The sequence below is a fragment of the Gopherus evgoodei genome, chromosome 1 (assembly GCF_007399415.2).
Source record: "Gopherus evgoodei ecotype Sinaloan lineage chromosome 1, rGopEvg1_v1.p, whole genome shotgun sequence".
Taxonomy (NCBI): domain Eukaryota; kingdom Metazoa; phylum Chordata; order Testudines; family Testudinidae; genus Gopherus; species Gopherus evgoodei.
In genome coordinates, this window is record NC_044322.1 from 257,924,276 (window position 1) to 257,945,905 (window position 21,630).

Below are 21,630 nucleotides of genomic sequence, written 5' to 3' on the forward strand. Positions count from 1 at the left end.
TGAACATGAGTGACACGAAAGAGATGGCCACCACCAAGCTATGTTCCATATTTAGTCTGACAATTTCACACCTTTCAGTCAGTGGAGGGCATGTGCTTAGGCCCCAACAGGGAGGATATACATTGGGTATCTCACTTGTGATAACTTTTCCTTCCACCCAAACATGTACCTCATGCAAGTGAGCTGTACAGTGATAGGACAGGAGGAAGTTAGAGCAGGTACCACTTTGTTTCCGACATCTATGATAACAAACACTTCTTCCATTAGAGGGAAACAACCAGTGAAGGGCTCGCTGTTATCAAACCCTCCTTTTAATGAGAATGTATCTGCAAGTCATTTTGACAATTTATACATGGGGAGGGAACGTAGAGGACTTTACCAAGAGGTTTTGACATCAGGAGAAGCTCCTTTATGAGGGACATCCTACCTATTATTAATTTTAAAATTGTGAAGCAATAAATGCAAGGAAATAAGAATATAAAAGTGGAAGGAAGCAAGCAAGAAAAAACAACAATGCTTTGATGTATCCTGCTTGGAGAAAATGAGTGAATTTCTCACCTCAGGAAAGAGTCAGCGAACATGCTTTCAGTGATGAGACGCAGGTTGATGTAAACTATTTGGCCTAAGAAAATCCACAAACAGTGTCGCTCTTTGGCACCGTGACTTTGGCAATTGACGTACCAGATAGGTTTCTTTAAAGGTTCTTAACAATTTAGTAAGTGGGAAAATGGAAAGAAGGCTAGTTAAAATGACTCAGGATGGTTAAGGCACTTGATTAAGACTTTGGAGATATGGGTTCAATTCCTGGCTCTGTCACAAATTTCCTATGGGCTAGTCATGTGATCACCCGACGCCTCAGTTTCCCAGCTGTAAATTGTGAATAATAATGTTCCCTTTCTCACATACTATGTCTATCCTGCCTATTTAGATTGTAGTCTCCTAGAGGCAGGAAATGTCTCATGCAGTGCCCTGTGCAGTGTGGCTCGGAGCTTGGTTTGGACCTCTATAAATAAACAATAAAGTAACTTTTAAAACATTTCTCATTTATTCCTTATAAAAAACAGTTGTGCACTATAGACCTGCTCCAAGTCTCACTGGAGACAATGAGAATCTTTCTATTCACTTCTAGGGGTACTGTCTCAGTTCCCATGCTTGAATGAGTATATATATTTGTGTAGGTGACTGTGTGCTCCTCTGACAGCGCTCTGCAGTGGCATTAGCGTTAATCTGGCAGCAAGTCAGATACTTGCTGTCATCCTTGGGTGGGAGGTCAGCAAAAGAAGTACAAGAAATTTTGAAAGCAATTTAATTAACCTCTTGCCCCTCAGTGAAATAAGTATAAAATCTTTTTTTTTTATCTAGAACCTGTTCACTTGGAACAGAGGGAAAATCATAACACACTTGTGGGTTCCAGGAGAATCAGTGCAGTACCCCACTGCCAACTCCAGTATGTGGTCTGGCCTTTCACTGTCTATAGGCCTAATACTGCAATCTGATCTATGATGCTGCACCACCACATTCCACAGAGCCCTATAACTTACATGTTGATCCTCTTGCCTTGGAATATCCATGAATCAGTGTAAAGAGAGTGAGGGTGGGGGGCAGCAGAGGCTTGCCTCCTCCCTGCCCTCCTTTTAGCATCCTGCTATCTGTGTGAAGCATGACTAAGCAGTCCCCGCAACCCAGAAATGCGAGGAGTGCATGGACTGCTGTTGTGAGAGACCTTAACATGCTGCAAAAGTGGCAGGTGGTTGCTCAGGGAGTTCTGCTCATTTGCATAAGATCCTCCTCTCCCAACTGCAGAAGGAGAAATGGTCTCTTGTGTAGCAAGTCGATGCAGCCTGCTTGAGGTCATGCACCCCATATTGCTATGTAAACTGGCATTAGGATTTGGACTTAGCAGGTCTTTTTTTTTTTTTTATTTTAAAGCTCAAACTTATTAAATAAAAAGCAAAGCCGAAAACACGATGGATAGTGCTTTTTTAAAATGATTGCTGCATTGCTGACGCATGTAATATCTCCAGGTAGTGGGACAGGAGGTCATTAGGAAGCTATCTAGGCTAGTGTCCTGCCAAATTGGCCATCATTGGTCCTGTGTGAATCACAGTCATTACTTGGCTTGTTCAGGACTGTTCTGTACAGTATATTCATATCAATTTAAAATTTTGAATAATCCTGAGTGAAAAAAAGGAACTGAAAGGCTCTGAAATAAATGGAGGCCAATTTTTTAAAAAAAATGTCTACAGTTAGACTTCTCTAAGTTCATATTTAGGGACCTAAATCAATGGCCTGACTTTCCAAAGGACTGAACCCCCTAGCAGCTCCTACTGGTTTGAAAGGAGACCTTGGGATGTCCAGCATTTCTGAAAATCAGGCTACGTTTTAGTTAGTTAAGTATGGATTTAGATGTGTAACTTTAGGCACAAGTTTCTGAAAATTTTGGCCACAGCCTTTTAAATATAAATTGGTAACAGCAACATGGGCCCTGCTCCCATGGCCTTGCCTCTTGAGTCATTCACAGCTGTGCGAAGTGGATGTGACATGCTGCCATTCCGATGTGATAGCATTTTATCCCCACTTTGCACAGGTGTAGATGACTACCCAGGGTGCAAAGCGGTGGAAAATCAGGCCCACTGTGCAGAGATTAGCAGGCCATCCTGTTCCGGGTGCAGTGCTGATTTTTGTGGGTTTCAGAAGCTAGTGGGAACTTTGCAGGCAGGTGATAAAATGTTGTTATTACAGGCCACTGTGAGTGGAACAAGAAAACTGTGTTCTTCTGACAGATAGTTGAATGACATTCTCTTCTGAGAGATGGAGATGGGGAGAAGGAAAAGGACAGGATTTTTCAAAGCTTAGCTGGGTAATGAGTGAAGTGAAAAGCATTAAAATCAGTACAAAAAATTACTAAACATCCATTTTTGTGAGACATTGATCAGTGTGGATAGTGCTGAGTGCTCTCAGCTTCCATCTGGTCATATCCTGCTCTGTTGAAATCAGTGGGAAAGCTCCCATTGACTTAAAGAGAGCAAGATAGGCCCATAGACTTCAGTGGGAGCTGAGCATGTTCCTAGGAGGCACTCAACACCTCATAGCAGGATTCAACTCTAGTACTCACACAAAGTATAGATGTAAAAAATTACAGAGAAATATATGATAAGAAACGGCCTCAGCAAGACAAAACTCTGAACCTCGAAATGTTTGGTCATGTGTTTGTAAGCCACTATACAATGTGTTATATACATGCAGTGGAGTTTTGCCATTGACTTCATTAGAGCAGAGATTTCATCCTTTGCTCAAGTGCTAGAGTGCTTCTGATCAGTTGTAGGTTCAAATATGCTGTTGCCCTGTGATGAGGGGTTGGTTTGGCTGTTATAAAGACACAGGTTATTGTGGATCAAGGGTTTAGTTTTTCAAAACCTTTTTACATTGAGGGTGTTCAGGACTTTGGTTTAGCTCATCAGAAATCTCTGACTGATTTGCAAAATGTGGACCTAGATTCAGATAGTCTGACACCCCACATCCATCCAAAATTTAGAAATTTTTCATGGCTGGGATTTGGATAGTGACTGACTTTTTATTTTGAAAGGATGGTTGAAATATCAGTTCCTCCTTCACTTGCCAGCAACCGGGACCCATGTTCAGAATGCTGTGTTTCCTCACTACAGATGATGGCATCGTAAGCATCTACAGTTCGGCAGCATAGCGGAGCTGCATTGCCTTCATTCCTCGCACTGCTTAGATGCCATTGTTGTCCCTGACGGTTGCAGCAGGAGCCCAGGCCCCTGAACCCACCTCCGGGTAGGTAAAAAGTTTTGGTTCAACTTTAATTCAAACGAGGTTGGTGGGTGGGATGAAGGAAGAGCCCAACTCCCCCTGCCCCCCCAAGCATTTTTTGTGGACTTATTTCCCTTGCACCTTGTTAGTTTTGAATATAAGAAGCAATGAGAGTGAGGAAGAAATTTGAGCAGCCTACATCCAGCTTTTTTTTTTTAATTACATAGCTGGAGCTCAGTACCAGTGTTTTATTTCTCTCTTCTTGCTTCACTAAATCAAGCAGGTGAAATAAAAACATGAAAGACAGGATGAAAGGGAAATATGCAGTTTAGCACCTAGCCAGGAAAGAGAGAGAATGAGTAAAATAAGGAACCAATTACTTATTTTGAGAGTTCACTCAGACCTGTGCTTTGGGGATCACAGAGAGTTGTTTTTGTTGTTGCATTAATTAGCTTTCCATCTCTTCAGCCCATAGTGCACTGCCGTGAAGCTGGGTTCCTGCACTGCAGTGCTAAGACGTGATGATTATCCTTTATTTTGCAATGATTAGTTATTTCACAGGTTACGTAGACCCACTCTGCAGTTGTCACACTAACTCTCTCTCCTGTGTATTGTTTAATCCTCTGCTCCCTTCTGCAGAGCTCAGTTCTGCCACAGGGCAGTTAGTGAGTGTGCGTATGCATCCTGCTCTGACTTCACTACTCTTTGAGCTCCGATTTGCAGGACGTCAATCTCCCTAAACAACAGTAGGGACTATAGTCCTGTTTGGAGCACAGAAAGGCACACATTTTAGAGACTGTTATCTCTTGGTCTGCTGTAGTTTTTCTGTCATCATGATCTGAGAGGAGGCCTCCAGTTGCTCAACAGTAAACTCCTCTGGCTAGTTAAAGGACAGCTTCAGTGAGTTTCAGAAGGAGTCTAATCCATTCCTCCACAGCTGGCAATATGATTACTGGGATATGAGACCTTGGAGGTAGTGAGGCCTCAAGGAAATTGGGGAGGGACTCTTCTTGGTGGCTTGAATAATAGTTTTCATGAACAAATTAGGGCTGATGGAGTCTCACAAGCTGTTTGTAGTGAGGGCTCCATCCAGTATTCAGCGCTCAGAACACAGTAGTCTCTATATAGGATCATCCAACTCACATGACCTGATTTCTGTTCCCTGATTGGATGACCTAGTTTTTATAAACAGAGTAGAGCCTGAAAAGACCACTATATTATCATTTCCCTCAGAGTGGAAGCATGACAGACAGACATAGAGAATGCTAAGACATTTTAAATTTTCTCTAGTGAAAAGGGGAACAGGAGAGAGCATGAGATCTGGCTATGTACATAGCTAATTTCAAAACAGTAGGATGGGAGAGACAGAATATGAGACAGGTTCATTGGCTATTCAACAGACTTTAAATTCACTTTTCTCCTGTTCTAGTCACATCAAATAATTGCTGTGAGCCCATCCTTCCTAACTGGTACTGCTATTTCTTGTCTATTCTGCCCTTCGCCCTGTCCACCCATACTCCATGACATTAATAGCAGCAACACTATAGCACCTCCTCCCTCCCAGCAGCCCTCATGCATGGTGCTGATACACTACAGTGATGAAGGCTGTAGGTAGGATACAGAGCCTCTTAAGAGAGCTAGGCTAATGCAAAGGAACCCAAGGGTAGGCACAATCCCTATACTGTGAAAAACCTTGGGGACAGTCCTGGGAAGTCCCATGCGTGGGATGAAGGATGGAGGGTGTTGCTGGGGTGTTCTTATGCCCAGCAATTTATACCTTTCCAGTGACCCATAGTGCCATTACAGTAAGGATGAAGTTTAGGTTAGCCCTCAGAGCTGAGCCAACCTTGAATGGAGAGCACACAGCAGTTCCAGCAGCCCAAGGATGAATGCAGCCCTGAAAGATGATATAGATCAGATGACACTGCAGGAACTATAGATAGATAGATAGGATCACTATTACATCTATGTCACATATAGAGGTGATCCCACAGGGAAGTTGTTCCTGCTCTTTGATTCCCCCCTTCTCCCTACCCCTGGGTTCAGCATCTGACCACTGTACTGACACCTTGCTGCAGACTCAGGAGCTGTAACAAGTGCAAAGCATCGCCAGGCATGAGACCTTTCTACTGTTTGAGCATCACCCCTTACCTTGTCAACAGAGCCACTTGCAGAGCAAGGTATTATTCACGGTGAGCAAGGGTGGCCAAATGTCTCTTTCATTGGCTTTCTCACTCGTCCTGCCTCTCAACAGCCTCACTCCTACACGTACACAGCCAGTATACGCACTTCCTGAAAATACAGGAAAGCAAATCTGCAACTGACCAAAAGAAATATTTTACTCCATGACTTTTAATTTAATTCAATGGAATTATAGACCATGGACAGTCATTGAAATAAATAGGCATTTTTAAAAAAGCATTTTTGTGTTCCTTTGGAGCATGAAATACAGACTATTTCTGCATGTCAGGTCATTTGACCAGAGGGATAAATGGTCTTTTTTCAGTGTAGTAATTCCTATTAGTCTATGTACTAGAAGAAGAACAGGAGATTAAGCTTAGATGGTAGTGAACTAAAGGAAGCTCAGTGAGGATGATCTTTTTGCTTCTGTGGTGCTTTCCCTCTGACTGTGTCAGAGTGCTTTTAAAAACTCTCCTTCAATGCCCATGAGATAGGGGACTTCAGTATCCCCATCAGTAATGATGGGGGCAGAGGGAACTGAACCACAGCGAAAAATAAGATACTTACGTTAAGTCACAAACGGCAGCACCAGGACTAGAATCCAGATCTCCTGTCCCCCCTCCAATGTCCTGCCTTCCTTGTGGAGCTTTATTTATATTTGCCAGTGTAAGCTGGAATGGAAGGAGAACTAAAAGGGAGGAACGTATCTACCTGAAAACAGGTTAGCCAGGCTAAATACCGTGCATCTGAGAGGTCTGATCCAACTTGGGACTGACCCTTAACCCCTCACTTCCTATCTTAGAATTCCTCTCCCCACATGTGAGCCCCTTTATCCTTGACTCCTTCCTTTGACAGGACATACAATAGCCAGACCTGTATAAATCAAAGCCTTGAATCAGGAGAGTTAGAATAGATTGGAAGTGCCAGTTCCTCAGGAAAGAAACAATACTGCCGAAGATCGGAAGAGTGATTGCAGCTTCATTACAGGGGCCATTTTGCCATTGAAACAGGTTATCGTCTGTCTCGAGCTGTCTTTATTTTCCAACTCCCAACAGATGCAGGGCTTGGCCTGAAATAAAAGTGATCTATCCCTGTTTTGTACATCTCATGCCTCTTCCTCTATTCAGTGCTTACGGATACTTGCAGGGACAAAATGATATTTCAGTTGAAAAATGTGTCTCAATTATAAGGGAGAATGGGAAGGGGAAGATGAAGATTCTCTCAGTGGCCCACATTGCTGTGTGACTGTAACAGGACTAACTTAATCACATACAAGTCTAAAGCCAGGCACTATCTCAGACCATGAAGAGAGGCTCCTGCAGCATATTCCTAGTGGAAATGTGCCCCTTTATTTGGCCCACATTTGGATTCAGTCACCAAATCCTAGAACTGGTCAAAATATCTGAATGTTGAGCTTCCAATTAAAGTTTTCATTCAAAATTCAATTCATGATGAAAAAAATCTGCACCCAATTTTTTTTTTTTACCATCAAAAAACTTGAACATGTGTGGGGGTTTTTTTTTTTTTTGACATTCCAAAATTTCAGTAAACCAATAGATAATTTCAAAAAGCAACTGATTCCTCCATTGAATCCCAGAGCAAAAGGGGAGCAGAGAAGGAATTGTAACTCCCTGATTCACAGTTCTCCCAAGGCAATACCCACCCCTACATGCTGCCCATAATCTGGGCTAGAAGAAGAACAATGTGGTGCTAGAGAATCTTTCTGGGGCAGGAGCCTCATCTTGTCTTTATATTGTCTGTAAGGCACCCATCACACTGTTGCTCCTATATTAATACCTGTTGGGCCTGTTACTGGTCAAGTGAGTACAGCTTACATGTGTTGGACTTGATGAATGCTGTGTAACTACAGTGTGCAGTTCCAATCAGTCTCTGCAGACTCCTTTGAATCACATTTGGTCATAAAATCTAGCAGTACTTTCCGTGTAACTTGCACTTTGGTTCGGAGGCATGTACTGTGTGCACTCTGTAAATAATGATATCAGGTTACATTTTTTGTGTTGCTAATGGTCTTTGATGCTACCTCAGTGCCCTTAGTCCTAATTCAGGTGGGTAGTTTTTCCTTGTAGCCGGAATCTGCACGATCACTCACATAGGTAGGCCCATTGACACCAGTGTGATTACTCACATGGGTAAAGCCTACTAGTTAAAGGAAAGGTTGCAGAATTGGATTCCTTAATTGGACATAACATTGTCAAGGAGTTAGCTCCTATTATTTGGCAGAAATCTCCAAGCACTGGCAAGATTGTAAAGGTCTAATTGTCATTTTGTATTTTAGAGTGATATAGATGAAACTTGCAAATGACAAGGCAGTTGAAGTTGCCATTACTCTTTTAAAAATAAATTGTGTGTAATGTGTGTACTGAAATCTCTAATCGGTTCCCTGGCATTCAGGAACAAATCACTATACAAATTAATAATGAAGAGTATGGGCCAGATTCTCAGTTGTGTGCATCAGGGTAGCCTTACTGAAGTTAATGGAGCTCAACTGATTTTACACCAGCTGAACTTCTCCCCTCCTCCCGCCCTAATTAACTAAAACAATTTTGCAGCCCAGCTCACTCTGAGTACGCTGCTAGCCTTTTAGATGAAAACATTCCTGTGTATACTCTATCTTGGAACAGCTCATTCAGGAAAATTGACTCATTTTTCGACTGATCTCCATCAGCATGTTCTTGCCTTGATAGAATGTAGCAGTGAATGGATTAATTAGCTTGAATGCATTGGTCTACAGTTAAAAAATCCAGGGACTGTACTGGGCTTCTTTACATAGAACAATTTGTGTTGTGGTTTTGCTTTCTTCACATACTTGGAAAGTGAAGTAGCACTCGTGATCAAACATCATTTATTAAATGGGACAGCATTCATAAAATCTTGATGTTTTTCAAGACATAGTCTGGAACTAGTATGTACTATTGTCTGTCTGTCTTCCTGTTCCTTTGTCATCTTCGTTCCACTCCCTAATTCACTTATAAGAGTGGGAGTTATTGCATCACTTACAAAGGTCTTCTAATTTCAGTTTCAGGTCTAAATTAACTTCTTTAAATTATGTGGCTCTTTCTTCCCTATTTTAATTCAATAGCTGTAATACATAATCGTTGTTATGAATATTCATCATCATCACCACTCCCATAATCACACTGGTCATTGGGGCAGCATCACTGATGAGCAATCAACCAATTGTCTCCACCTCGATAATTGTGTGTCAATGCTTGAGTCTCCATGAAGTCCATTCCTATCCACTCTTTTATGTTGTCAATCCATCTTTTATTCTGTCTACCTCTTCTTTTCTCCTGTACTGTCCCTTGGAAGATGTTCTCGGATAGTCCAGATGATCTTGTTACATGGCTGTACCACTTCAGCTTGCACTTTTTCACAGTTGCCAGGAGGTCTTCATATGACCCAGCGCATTGGGTGATGATGTTGTGGACCTCTTCATTAGTGACATGGTCAAAATAGGAGATGCCCAGGATTTTATGGAAGTATCTCATCTCTACTACCTGTATATTCCGTTCAAATTCTGCCGTAAGGGTCCATGTCTCGCACGCATACAAAAAAATGGAGATGACCTGTGCTTGCAGCAGTTTCAGTTTGGATTCCAGGGAGATGTTCTAGTTCCTCCAAATTGGCTTTAGCTTTGCCACCGTTGCTGTTGTTTGCGCAGTTCTTTCCAGAATTTCTGACTTTGATCCTTCATCAGTGATTGCCCCCAAATACTTGAACTGTTTCACTGTCTCTGGCTCTTGTCCGCTGGCAGTGATATGTGGGGTGATCCCATCGCTATTGAATATTATGTACATTTTTATTAAACTATTGCACATAACAAATCAGAATTAAAATAAAGTACAGCAGCATGACTAGCTTCTTCCAGATAAACTCTTAAAGTTAATGACAGATAATACATAACATCAGAGAGAGGGATAAATTAAACACCCTGGACTGGGGAAAAATTATATATTTTCAGCTTTAATCTGAAAAGTGATGGACGCTAAATGAATTCCAGAGATGTAGGCAGGTTATTATTTTATCTTGTCAAAAAAATTCCATCAAAACTCTTCCAATGAAAAATTTGGTTTTCTATTAAATGAAAATTTTCACAGAAAGTGTCTGCTTTCCTTGGAAATTTTTCAATTTATTTTTTTACTCAGAAAACCAAAAATCTCAAAAATCAAAACTTTTTGGCTAACCTTCCCTGATGTTGGGATTTTCAAGTTTTCCTTTTTTTCCCCAGCAAAAAGTCAAAATTTTCTGCTGAAATATTTATCAAAATTTTCCCTGGGGCAGAGGAAGAGTCCCACTTTCTATCCAGTGACTACACATGACAGGAGTTGCATAAGAACAGGCTCTCACATTAACAGTGGCCAGATTGGGTGAATGGAGAAAGAAGAGACCAATGCTAAGTTAGTGAAGGGAAAGGGAAGAGAAGTAAAGACAGATGATGTTTGTGAGATAGCAGTTGGGGGAGGAGATGTATTTGTTATTACTAAAATATAACCCGAAAAAAGACTTTGGGTCAAAATGTTGAGATTTTACTGAATAAAATTAAAGTTAAATAATTCTTAATGGATAAGGCGAGGTCAACACTTGGGGGGGAGCGTGTCGACCTAAGATATGCGAATAGTGTGGCTGAAGTTGATGTATCTTAGGTCGATTTACCTGGCCATGAGGATGGCAGCGAGTCAACCGCTGCCGCTACCCCATCGACTCCACTTCCGCCTCTCGCCGCGATGGAGTTTTGGAGTCGACAGCAAAACAATCAGGGATCGATTTTATCACATCTACACTAGATGCGATAAATCAATCCCCAATAGATTGATCACTACCCCCCGATCCAGCAGGTAGTGTAGACATACCCTTACTCTACATTTGGAGTGCCTTACACGTTACCATACGGTAGGTAACTTTCCCTGTTGATATGGCCAGTATGGGAATTCCTCAAGTAGATTAGAACTATTCATTACAAACTGAGGCTTTGCTTCTGTGAACATCTAAGCACATGTTTAACTTGGAAACATGAGTATCCCCCTTGGCTTCAGTGGGACTAGTCACATGTTCTAGTTAAGCTTGTGTGTGTAAATTGGGGCAATCATTTTTTTTTGTTTTTGTTGTTGAATCACTTGCAATTTGATCTCATTTTCTTTGAATTTATTCATCAAACATAAATAATTGCTGAATAAATTGGATCAATAGGGGCTGTTCATTGCATATTTTCTTTGACTAATTGTGATTAATGTTGTGTGGTTGATCCACTTCCGTATCTTACTTGGGACTACTAGAGCAGGAGTGGGCAAACTTTTTGGCCTGAGAGCCACATTGGGTTTCTTAAATGGTATGGATGGCCGGTTAGGGGAGGGGGTCATGGCCCAGCCCCCACCTCCTATCTGCCCCCTGGGACTCCTGCTGCATCCACCCCCCCCCCCCGTTCCCTGACGGCCTCTCTGGACCCCTGCCTCATCCACACACACCCACTCCCTGTCCCCTGACTGCCCTGGATCCCCCGCTGTCTCATCCAACCCCTCTTCTCATTCCTGACGGCCCCCCCAGGACCCCTGACCCATCCTACCATGCCTTCTCCCTGTTCTTTGACTGCCCTCTGCCGCCCCATCCAACCCCCACTCCTTCCTGACTGCCCTCTGGGACTTCTGCCCCCATTCAACCCCCTGTTACCATCCCAACCACCCTGACCCCTATCCACACCCCTGCCCACCATCCCAAACTCCCTTGCCCTCTATCCAACTCCCTCTGCTCTCTGCCCCCTTACTGCGCTGCCTGGAGCACTAGTGGCTGGCGGCACTACAGCAGTGCCACCCAGCTGGAGCCAGGCCATGCTGCCACCACCACACAGCACAGAGACCTGGTCAGGACGGTCTCTGCAGCTGTGCTGCCCCAGGAGCTCTCAGCTCTGTTGCCCAGAGTTTGGTGCCAGCAACAGAGCGAGTGAGCTGAGGCTGCAGGGGAGGAGGGATAGCAAGGGAGGGGCCAGGGTCTAGCCTCCTGGGCCAGGAGCTCGGGGGCCAGGTAAGAGGGTCCCGTGGGCCAGATGTGGCCTGCAGGCTATAGTTTTCCCACCCCTGTACTAGAGTGAGGCTTTCATTCAGAAAAGTATCCCTATTCAGAACAGGGTAAATCCCACTGAAGTCGAACCATGTGCTTAAGTACTGTCCTGAATTGGGGCCTGACTGAGTGAAATATTTTGAACTTGGGAATAATGAGGAACAAATAGCAAATCATAGAGTTCAGGTCTGAATTTTCAGACAAGTGATTACCTGTGCTAAAATTAGGGAAAATCGGGGACTTGCAAGTATTTATGCAAATACCTGGCACATGTTGAAATAATTGCAAATGATGAATAGTATGACACCATGAATCAGCATGACCTGAGTGGAGTCTGCCCATTTGCTTGTAAAAAATATTAATGAGTCTTGGTTTTATTGTGTTTGAGTGCTTTATTTGTGCCGGGGCTTGCTGGTCCTAAGCCTCAACACCTCCTAGGTTTGTCAGTTCTTAGCCCCGCACCTCTGGGCTCCCAGCCACTGCTCTCCTGCTACCCAGCTGTGCAGGCAGCAGCAACGCAGCAGTAAGGGTAACAACATCATACCATGATTGTCCTCGGTAATGACAATAATATCGTCACACATTCAAAGTCACAAGTTTAAAATTTAAAATTAAATCATTGCTTGATCCCCAGCACCTCTTTCATTACAAATTAAGCAGCAGTGTTTAACTATTCTACCAGCTCTAGAACAAACCCATAATGTAGAGGGAACAGATGGGGGCAAGAGGGAAGAAAGCGTCTAAAAACATCATCTATCCTTCCTGAAGAAATAACTCAATCTCAAGGTCTATTTCTCTGGCTGCAGCTGAAAGAAAATCATTACAGGGTCCTGGAGAGGTCATACATATAATATATAATCATACGCCCATGCAAAAGCAATCCAACTTGCTCTGTTTTTCATCTTGGCCTCAGGCCAGTGAAATATTCCTCTATAAAACTGACAAGATCTCGTCTTTGTGCCCACTCACTCAGAGCCAAAATGAGTGACTGACGCCTCCTCTTTGTTGTTTTGTATGTATCATCCTGAGGGGGAGGAAAGGTGTTTCCTGATATCCTGAATATATTGAGTCTAATCTAATTAAAATGGAAAGAAGGAATCAAGAAACTGCAGCAACGCTGCCAGTGCATCCATGAGTCTGGTGATGGCAACACACATGACTCCAGCAGCCTGCACAAATTTTCTTAGAGGAATACATTAGCAATGACACCACTCTGTTGTTTGGTTCAGACACTGTCTCTCCCTTTTCAGTCCAGTTTGGTTCTGAAGTCTGTCTCATCAGCTCGACATCTTGTTTCCTCTTCTGGTTTTGTTTTAAGCTGTCCTGTATTTTTATCAGTGCCAGAGATTATCTTGTTCCAGTTTGTTACTATTTGCCCATCTTTCTTTGGTTGCTTTTATATTTGTTGCTTTTCCTTACCTTCTTTATTTTTCTAGAGCCTTTGACTTTTTATATATTTCTCTCTTCTCTCTCTTCCCTTTTCTTCCCCTGCTTTTCTTCTCCATTTTGCTGCCCAGTTTTGTTTCCCATAAATGCGGATCACCAGCTGTGGTACTGGTAAATTCATCACCAACTGGGGTGAATTTCAGGGCCGGTGCAAGGATGTTTCTCACCCTAGGCGAAAATTCCACCTTGTGCCCTCCCCCTCCGCATCTCCGCCCTAAGGCGCCCCCCCGCGGCAGCTCCCCCACTCCGCTCTGAGGTGCCCCCCTTGCAGCAGCTCCCCACCCTCTGCCCTGAAGCACCTGCCTGCCCCAGCTCACCCCTGCTCCACACACGAGCACGAGAACCCCGAGCACGCCATAGCTGCTTCACTTCTCCCGCCTCCCAGGCTTGCGGTTCCTAAGCTGATTGGTGCCACAAGCCTGGGAGGCAAGAGAAGTGAAGCGGCCACGGTATGCTCAGGAAGGAGGTGGGGCAGGAGTGAGCTGGGGCAAGGAGTTCCCCTACATGCCTCCCCTCCTTTTTACTTGCCACAGGCAGCCCTCCCCGTGCTCCCCTGTCCCAGCTCCCTCCGCCTAAATGCTGGCGGCGACTGGGGTGGCCGAAGATCCGGCCACCGCGGTCACTGCCAAAGAAAACAGCACCCCGCAAATGTCAGTGCCCTAGGCAACCGCGTAGGTCACCTAAATGGTTGCACCAGCCCTGGTGAGTTTATATGCGATGTTGCTGAAGAGAGTGGAATGAGGGGCAGAAGGTGGCTCTGTGCCAACTTTCTGCTCTGCCAATTCTAGGCCAGCCAAAGGCCAAAATGGCCCCCAGGATAACAGAGAGCAGCTGCAGGCTGGCACAAAGTAGCTGGAGATAGGCCCACAAACCTGACCCTTGATTTTTTTCACTCATTTTCTTTTTGTTTCTTTATAGTTAAAAATAAGTTTGAAATTTGCCTTCATTTCCTATCTTTCCATTTACGTCCCCTCACCAATCTGCTACATTCCCTCTGTGCTGGCTACCTGTGATGGCTGAAGCAAAGCCACGCTGGCTGATACAGATTCTTGCTTTTGGGAGGCGCTGGCACTGCACCCACCCTCCTCACATAGTATTTCCTGGCATAATTTGCACAAAGATGCTGATTCAAAGCCCATTAAATCAGTGGAAAATATCGCATTGATCTGAATGGGCTTTGGCTCAGGCTCAGAGTGCACATGTGCAGTGGTGGTTCTGATATTTGGGCCACCTCCCTGGGAATGCTGAAATTTGTAGCTGCTAATTCAGGAACATGTGGACATAGATTTATCTTTCATTTAGTCTGGCTTCAGCCCACTTCCACGCACTGCTCAAGGCCATTGATTTAACATCTCTACAAATTCAGCTTCTGAAGGAGATATGATTTCTAGGCATCTCCTCCATTTTCTCAAGCCTGTTGTGCATACTCCGCAGAATGTGTCCAAAGCTGCAGCAATATCAGGATTTCTTGGTGGCCGCCTGCATTCCACTGGACAGCCTGGCAGCCATAGCAGAAGACTAAGGAACTTTTTCCAAAGGTATTCTAAATTAATCAGCACATGGTCAGCCAAGAAAGGTCACAGTGACCCTCATGGAAATGCTGGTGCGCTCTCTCTTACACACCATGTTATTGCAGAAAATTCATTTTCTTCTAAAATGTTTGAGTCCAGTATATTTCCATGTCAGATGAAGGCATATTCCCTCTTGCCTCTAAACTGCATATATTCATTACTTTCATATGTTGGTGACTAGCAGAGAAACCCTGGGCTAGCTGCTTTGGACCAATGAATGGAGAAACTTTTTGGCTTGGATGGCTCAGAGTTTGCAGTCTGCTGGAACTAAGGAAGCTTATGGACAATAATCTCCCATAGGAGTGGTTCCATGAGCAGACAGTGAAATCTTTGCCAGGCTGCAGCAGTGGGGGGGCACTTCTCAAAGGCAAGGCTGCTCTGAAAATAGGGCATAACTCTGCAGGTGGGAACTGAAATTCTGCTGTATTATTAATGCTTTGTGTCAACAGAGACACATCCTTTTATCCAAAAACAATTGGGTCATAGGTAGTCTTCCAAGATATCCTGAAATATGTCACTAGTACAGTTGGGTGTGAAGGGGGGTTTCAGTTTGTGGGAAATTGTAAAATTTCAATTTTTTTCCATTCTGAAATGGAATGAAAAAAAATTGAAATTACCTGTGAAATTAAATTTAAAAAATTTGGGGTTGATTAAAACATATTATTTAAATAAAATCAAAACATTTATTCCAAATCAGACATTTTACAACTTATTATATATGAGATAATTTCATTTCAAAAGGTCATTTAGAAACCAAAAAGTCAAAATGATCCGTTCTGAAAATGTCCAACTGAGATGCTCTGACATTATTGAAACATTTAGTGTTGAGGTTTTTCAGATAAAATTTCATCAAAATTTTAGATGTCTTTCAAAACTTCTTGATTTCCATTAAAACAGCATTTTCTATTTAAAAATAAATAAATTTCCAACCAGCTTTAGTCACTAGATCATTCACTCCATTGACTGGGGAATTAAAATAATTCAAAAGTTAATTGTGGTGCAGAGGGCCATACAAGCACCCAAACAGATAAATAGGGTAGACCATCACTCAGTAGAATTCCTTTTTGTAATATGATATGATATTGCATGTTGCATGCTATGTGGAATTACTGTGTGACATATCATGTTCTTGATTATCATATTCCAGAGAGTGAATAGTGATTCAGCAGCTGTTTGGATCACTAGGTAGCTAGCCCCTTTCTTTGAAGAGCCTGCTAACCTAGGCTGTTACTTTGGGTATGTCTATATTGCCCACTGGCTTGGCAGGCAGCAATCGATCCAGCAGGGGTCGATTTATCGCGTATAGACTAGACGCGATAAATTGACCTCTGAGCACTCTCCTCTCAACTTCTATACTCCACCACTGCGAGAGGTGCAGGCAGAGTCAATGGGGGAGTGTCAGCAGTCGACTCCCTGCAGTGAAGACACTGCAGTGAGTAGATCTAAGTACATCGACTTCAGCTACGTTATTCACGTAACTGAAATTGATTAACTTAGATCTGTTTTCCCCCACACACCTACACCCCAGTGTAGACCAGACCTTTGTTTGTTTTGCTATCCAGGCCTTACTTGCTTTCTGACCTAGTGCTAAGTCTCTCATTGTACAGTCTAAATCTCTGCAATGTGGTACTTGTAGGATCTGGTATTACAATGACAGACACATTGAAACACTGCTTTTGGTATTATGTTGTTGCACAGCAAGTTTAATTCCATTCCAAGATACTCAGTGATCTCCCACAGAATGTCATAATACGTCCCACATTATTGAACACTGTTGGCAGTGACCATGTGATATACAATGCCATGGAGTAAAAACTTAGCTCAAAACACCCATGTCCTGAGTGAGCTTGAAGTAACCAAAAAGAAACCAGAATTTCTGTTTGCTTAATTAGGGGGGGAAAAGTCAGCTTAATAATGTTTGAGGAGAACCACTATTTTCTGAGGGCTAAAACAAATAGAAATAAATTGCTCCTGCTGTTAGTTTTTGTTTCTTAGTTCCTTTTGCTTCTGTCGAGCAACATTTCATGTAATTTCATAAATAACCCTAGACACTCTTTTTAATGTCTTGTGACAAAGTTCCTCTTCTGCCTTGATAGGTCCTGTGCTTTTTGGTGGATTTGCTCGCCTCAGAGGTTCACGGCAGTACTCAATTTGGCCACTTCTGCTAGAGGCTCAAACCTGTTGTTCACTCAGCTAACCTTATCATGGCCAGCATGGGGGACACAGAGTACAATCCCCACAGTCTCTGTGTACCACTAGTGGGTCGGGGACAGGCCAGATCCCTTTCCAAATTAGACCTGTCCTTCTGGTGTTGCTCACAGACCAGGTCAGTTCCTCCTGTGTCCGATCAGGAGATGGGGGAACCCGGGCCCGCCCTCTACACCAGGTTCCAGCCCAAGGCCCTATGGATTGCAGCTGTCTATAGTGTTTTTTGTATCAGCTGCATGACAGTTACAACTCCATGGGCTACTACCCCATGGCCTCCCCCCATCACCTTCTTTATTCTCACCACAGGCTCTTCCCCCTGAAGCCTGATCACACTTGTACTCCTCAGTCCTCCAGCAGCACACCTTCTCACTCTAGAACTCTAGGACTGGAAGGGACCTCGAGAGGTCATCGAGTCCAGTCCCCTGCCCTCATGGCAGGACCAAATACTGTCTAGACCATCCCTAATAGACATTTATCTAACATACTCTTAAATATCTCCAGAGATGGAGATTCCACAACTTCCCTAGGCAATCTATTCCAGTGTTTAACTACCCTGACAGTTAGGAACTTTTTCCTAATGTCCAACCTAAATCTCCCTTGCTGCAGTTTAAGCCCATTGCTTCTTGTTCTATCATTGGAGGCTAAGGTGAATAAGTTTTCTCCCTCCTCCTGATGACACCCTTTTAGATACCTGAAAACTGCTATCATGTCCCCTCTCAGTCTTCTCTTTTCCAAACTAAACAAACCCAATTCCTTCAGCCTTCCTTCATAGGTCATGTTCTCAAGACCTTTAATCATTCTTGTTGCTCTTCTCTGGACCCTCTCCAATTTCTCCACATCTTTCTTGAAATGCGGTGCCCAGAACTGGACACAATACTCCAGTTGAGGCCTAACCAGCGCAGAGTAAAGCAGAAGAATGACTTCTCGTGTCTTGTTTACAACACACCTGTTAATGCATCCCAGAATCATGTTTGCTTTTTTTGCAACAGTATCACACTGTTGACTCATATTAAGCTTGTGGTCCACTATGACCCCTAGATCTCTTTCTGCCATACTCCTTTCTAGACAGTCTCTTCCCATTCTGTATGTGTGAAACTGATTGTTCCTTCCTAGGTGGAGCACTTTGCATTTATCTTTATTGAACTTCATCCTGTTTACCTCAGACCATTTCTCCAATTTGTCCAGATCATTTTGAATTTTGACCCTGTCCTCCAGAGCAGTTGCAATCCCTCCCAGTTTGGTATCGTCCGCAAACTTAATAAGTGTACTTTCTATGCCAACATCTAAATCACTCCTTGCACACTCTCCACTAACTGATGGGAGGTCCTTTAAACCAGGTGTCCTGATTAGTCTGTCTGCCATAATTGATTCTAGTATGTTCTGAATTGGCTCCAGGTGTCTTAATTAGCTTGCCTGTCTTAATTGGTTGTAGCAGGTTCCTGATTGCTCTAGCGCAGCCCCTGCTCTGGTCATTCAGGGAACAGAAAACTATTCATCCAGTGGCCAGTTTATTTGCCTTCTACTAGACACCTGTACCTCACTGGTCTGGGTCTGTCACAGTATGTTTATTCTCTATCCATCTGGCTGTTGATCTTTCCCTCAAGTTTTTAGGGAAGGTCATTACAAAGTAGATTAAAAAACAGAAATGCAATCAATATCCAGTCAGTATTGCATTGCAATATCCAAAATGTAAATACATGGCTAGAGCATTTCTTTTAATGCAATTTGTCTCTTTATGTAAATTTTATCTTTGCCTCCTAGTTCTGTTGCTGTCACTTATGATATAATTAATGGATAAAGGATTTTGCCATTCTACACATCCACTTTTAACTAACAGTAATGTTACATGTGTCACAGTAAATGTCTGTGCCTCTATTGGATAGGGTATTATCCCCTCACTTTCTTGCCATCTTCACGTTTGCTTTACTGATTTTGCTTGAGGTTTTCCCTACTTTGCAGGCGTTCTTCCTCGCTCTACCATCTGTCAGGAATTGCACCTAGTAGCTTTACAGAAATAATTATGAGCGTTCAAACAAATTTATCCAGCAAGGCACCATGCCACTGCAGAACTGGGCATGTTCTTAACTCCTGGGCCTGACATCTGAGGAGAATCACAGGACTGAGTGTGACATATGTGAGCCAGGCCTCCACAGGTGGCTTACAAATGAAAAGTGCCATATAAGAGCTAGGTATTATTTTATTTTATTAAGGAGCAGGTTGAGACAGCAGAGCTGCACATCTAATATATTACGCCTTGTCATGGTATAATTCCCCACTCTGAACCTTAGCATCCAAAAGATGGGGTACCAGCATGAATTCTTCTAAGCTCAATTATCAGCTTAGTATTTGTAGCGCTGCCACCAACCAGGAATTCCAGTGCCTGGTACACTCTGATCCCCCCAAAACCTTGCCCGGGGACCCCCAAGACCCAGACCCTCTGGATCTTAACACAAGGAAAGTAAACCCTTTCCCACACTGTTGCCTCTCCCAGGCTTCCCCTCCCTGGGTTACCCTGAAAGATCACTGTGATTCAAACTCCTTGAATCTTAAAACAGAGAGGAAAATCCACCTTCCCCCCTCCTTCTCTTTCCCCCTCCAAGACTCTCCCTGAGAGAGAAAGTAATCCCAACACAGAGAGAAAATTAACCTTTCTCTCCCCCTTCCGTCCTTTCTCCCCACCAATTCCCTGGTGAATCCAGACCCAGTCCCCTGGGGTCTCACCAGAATAAAAAAAACAATCAGGTTCTTAAACAAGAAAAGCTTTTAATTAAAGAAAGAAAAAACAGTAAAAATTATCTTTGTAAATTTAAGATGGAATATGTTACAGGGTCTTTCAGCTATAGACACTGGGAACACCCTCCCAGCCTAAGTATACAAGTACAAATTAAAATCCTTTCATCAAAATACAAATTTGAACTCCTCCCAGCCAAATACACATTTGCAAATAAATAAAACAAACATAAGCCTAACTCGCCTTATCACCTAGTACTTACTATTTTGAATCTATAAGAACCTGTATCAGAGAGATCGGAGAGAAATCTGGTTGCACATCTGGTCACTCTCAGAACCCAGAGAGAACAACCACCAAACACTAACAGTACATACAAAACCTTCCCTCCCTCAAGATTTGAAAGTATCCTGTCCCCTGATTGGTCCTCTGGTCAGGTGACAGCCCGGCTCACTGAACTTGTTAACCCTTTACAGGCAAAAGAGATATGAAGTACTTCTGTTCTATTAATTCTTACTTATCTGTTTATGACATGCCTTTTCTTTTGAAAATGTCCTGGCCACATGCTCCTCCCACCCATGTTCAGCACTAAATATGCCGTAATTGTCAGAGCACGGACTTGTCACAGGCGGGAGTTATCAAGAACGACCTCCTCACCAGATGATCTATTTTTACTACATATTGGTTTGTTGGTGCATGCCCTTTTCAAAAGGGGGTCTTATATAAGCTCACAAAAGAAATGATGAAATCTGGATCTAGGGCAAGACTGTATCCCAGCTATGGTCAGGTAGTCTCCTCTTTATAATCGAACTGCCCCGGTTGATGAAGTCTCAGAGCTCCCTTGTAGGAGACTATCAACCTAGTACCATCTAAAAATATTGCTCCAGACAGAGGAAACCTTTGGTTGCTTTTTACAATATCTATTGCATAGCTATATGCAATTATTTTGCAATTATGTGATAAGCAATTATTAGACATGTTGATGTCCTTAGCCAATCATTCCAGTACTAATCAGTTAATCTCATCTCTGGCTTTTTCTCTGATTTCTTTCCTGAGGTGAGCAAATAGTTGTATGGCTTATAAGTTGCTTATAACAAGAAGGGGGAAATTTCTTTTGTTTTCAGTTTTGATTTTAAGTATTTGACTGAGCAGGTTATTTTGCAACATGGAGTTTGCATGGTGACATTATTGGGTAATACTAGCATCAGCCTTGAAATGAGTAATTCCATCATATTCTCTGTCCCTTTTAAGGTTTTAGATTAATGTTGGCCCTTACTGGTTTTCAGGCAAGTTCTGACCCTTATGGAAATCATTTCATTCTTTGACAGACTGCAAAAAGGATGCGATTCAAAACAGTGAAAAGCCCTCCAGTTAGAGTACCCAACAGTGAATACTCATTAGTTCAATAGTACAGAGAGTGTCGATAAGTACAATAGATTCTGGCTGGCCTTGTGCTGTAGACAAAATCTTACATCAGAAGTACCCATCGGGGGGAAACCCTGACACAAACTGAAGTCATGGGAGATTTGCCTTTGACTGAGCGAGGCCAGGATTTCACCCCACAAGCTTGTGGATGCCAAGTACTTGACAATAGCTTTCTTCAGACTAAAAAAGGATGAACCACTGCAGGATATCAGATCCTCTTTCCCT

The 21,630-nt window shown here is 43.0% G+C and overlaps 1 protein-coding gene across 3 annotated transcripts in view; it reads left to right on the forward strand.

The window, feature by feature from the left end:
• The window catches only part of CHRM2 (cholinergic receptor muscarinic 2), a 192,364-nt gene that overhangs the window by 18,259 nt on the left and 152,475 nt on the right, over positions 1-21,630 (forward strand). For all 3 annotated transcript variants that reach the window (XR_003997926.1, XR_003997927.1, XM_030543820.1), the window contains one exon: positions 3,666-3,798. The gene's annotated coding sequence lies outside the window, so the exon portion shown is untranslated. The remainder of the gene's footprint in view (positions 1-3,665; positions 3,799-21,630) is intronic.